Genomic DNA, 3,069 nt, shown 5'->3' with positions numbered 1-3,069 from the left:
TACCGTCCGTGATGTTCCAGGAGGGAGCATGAGGAATTGAGGAGAGGCAGTACCCTAGCTTTGGAGTTAGCCACTAGGAGTTGCTTATCATTTTGTGACTTTTGAGACACTGACAGCTTCAGCTTGTTCATGTCTTTGTTTAGTGTCTGTGGGTGATGATTAATATTTTCGCCCTCTCTTTTTGGATTTTGTATATGTTAATGGCGATGTAGTTTCCGCCTTTGTTGATTTAGTTTGTATGAACTAAAGATGACTTAAACGTTTATATGCATTGTGTTATTCACGAAATTGTGAATCAGGTTAAGTTATCATTCGATAACGATAAGTTGATTTTCCGCATTCGAGTTACTTAAAGTGATGTCCCGGAAAAAGGAAGGTTTTGAAAAGAAAACAATTTTATACAATCTCTTTATTCAAAAAAAAAATTTACCCATTTTTCCGCAATGTTTTTGAGAAGTATTTTTCGGGGCGTTACAATGTCCAAGGAATCATTGTGTTGGAATGTAAAGTGTTCATCATTGAAGATCCAAGAATGTTGGAGATCAAACCCTAGCAGAGCTTTTTTGACACATGGCTTCTTCCCCTAATCTTCAATTATTCACTTCCAAAACACAAACTATTAGTTTTATCTTTATATTTATTATTACTTCTTTCTTTAATTTTAGAGGGGACTCTAACCCGTTAATAAAAACATAGTTATTGGTTTTACAACAAAGTCATGGTCACATGTGATGACCTTTTGCATTTTATAAAATGATGCAAATGTTTTATTTGATAAGTAGGTTTAAAACATTAAACTTTTTACGAGTTAATTTAATTAGCCTTGTTTAAAATCTTCAAAGATATTAATTTTTTGAGTTTAATGTATATATAGAGGTATAAGGTTTTAGTAGATTTTTAAGCATCGTACTAGGTAGAATCCATAACTCATCAAAATCCAATATAATTAAATTCATCAAGTATAGCTAATAAATTATTTTTGTACCACCAATGATATATACTCACCTTTTTAGGTAAGAAACTAATCTGTTTCGGGATTGGTGGCTGCCCCTCTCAACAAGTGTAGCTCTCATGAATCGAATCATCAACCTTGAGGATCTAGTAGGGCTATACACCACTAGACCAACGCCTTGTTGGTTATAACAAATAGTTTTAAATGGTATCATTCAATGAATAATTTAGTAATATATGGATTTGAATATATCTATTATATCCAATCCATCCAAAAAACAAACATTCACATAAAGTGTTTTTTGCTTTCAAGTTTTATCATTATCTTAACTCTTACTTTCTTATAGTGTTTACACTCACACTTTGATTTTTTATTAAATTGAGATCAATTATAAGACTTATGGATGTGGTTAATATGAAAAAATCATTCTTAAATACATAATATATATAAATATCTATTAAAAGTTTTACAATTAGAACCATAAACACGTTGCATGTTTGTAGAATATTGTATTTTATTTAAAAGTTCAAAAGTAAATTTCTTGAAAAGAAGATAAAAAAACTCTTAAAAATGAAATTTAAAAGTGATTTTATTAATACCATATTTTATTGAAATAAATGAATTTTAAAAGAATAATTTTATTCAAAAATGCTTTTAGTTCCAATTCAAAAAAATCAAATGGATAAGATATGTATTCATCCCATTCATTAAAATGGATTCGTGGATAGATTGGATAGATTGAAATCTATTCATTAACTTTGAATATGAATGAATTGAATAATTCAAAATATGATTTTAATGAACTATATGGATCGATGATTTTTCATCCTTCAATTAGTATCATAATTCATCCATCCATCATCCATAATATAAGGTTAAAGATTAAATATTTAATTCCTAAAAGGACTTTTGTTAGGAAAGACATCGAAATGAATTACTTTATTACCCATTCATTAGTATACCAAACATGAATGATATATAAGAGCCCACACGTGAATGATATATAATCGACTCATTGAATAAAAAATTTGTACATGGCTGGCTGATCAATATATATATTAAACTCTTTATACAATTTGATGAAATTATAATTTTTCAAAAACTTATTTAATAACATATATCTTTTTTATTTCTTCACATATCTTAATGGTTACATTCAATATCACACAATAATGAAAATCTTTTATATCATTATCTTGTATTACTCTCTTTGTCGATGAAGAACATCACTGATAACTAATTTTTTAAAAAATTTAATTTATTTGTTAACAAGGTGAGTGATTTTTTATTAGTGTCGAAGAGAGTGACATTAAAAAAATTGTTGCTTAAATGATAGTATCACAATATCAAAATTTTAAAAGAAGACTGATATATTTTTGATAAGTTTTTTTAAGTACATCATAATTCTAAAAACATTTTATTTTCTTGATACTTATAAATTAACCTAGGAATCAGTAGCCTTTTCCAATTTATCAAAGAAATAAATCCAACTATAAAATATGTTTTATTTTAAAATTTAAATAAAAAATCAAAAGCATAAATAGATTATGGTATGAAAATGAAGAATTTGATTTTTAATTGATGCCTTCTAAAATATAATTGAAAACAATGTGAATGATAAACAAACTAATCAATTCTAATTAAAAATAATAATTAAACAATTTGAATCTATTCAATACAATTTCATTGATACCAATTATTAATAGATTTGAAATAAAAGCATAAGAATGAGTTTAGTTTTTATATAGTCAATATATTATATGTGATAACTCTAAGACTCAGGATAGGAGGAATACATATAAAAAAATTTAAATAATAAATATTCCAATATGATGAAATCGTGATATTTTAATTTTTCCCTAATGACAACTCTGTCATATTAATTTCAACAATTTATTATCGAGAACTTGATTCCACCACAAGAAAAGATTCTTTTAGCCACGGTTATAACCGTGGCTATTGCAATAAAGAGCCGTAGCAAAAGGGAGTGGCCACCGTTTGTTCCTGTGTAGCAATTAAGGGCGTTGCAAAATATTAGCCACGGTCCATATGTTTTATAGCTACAGTCACAACAAGTGTGGTAACATTTGCTTAACCACGGCTTGTTTCTTTTTGCC

This window comes from Lupinus angustifolius, unplaced genomic scaffold (assembly GCF_001865875.1).
Source record: "Lupinus angustifolius cultivar Tanjil unplaced genomic scaffold, LupAngTanjil_v1.0 Scaffold_573, whole genome shotgun sequence".
Lineage (NCBI taxonomy): Eukaryota > Viridiplantae > Streptophyta > Magnoliopsida > Fabales > Fabaceae > Lupinus > Lupinus angustifolius.
This window is presented reverse-complemented; position numbering follows the sequence as displayed.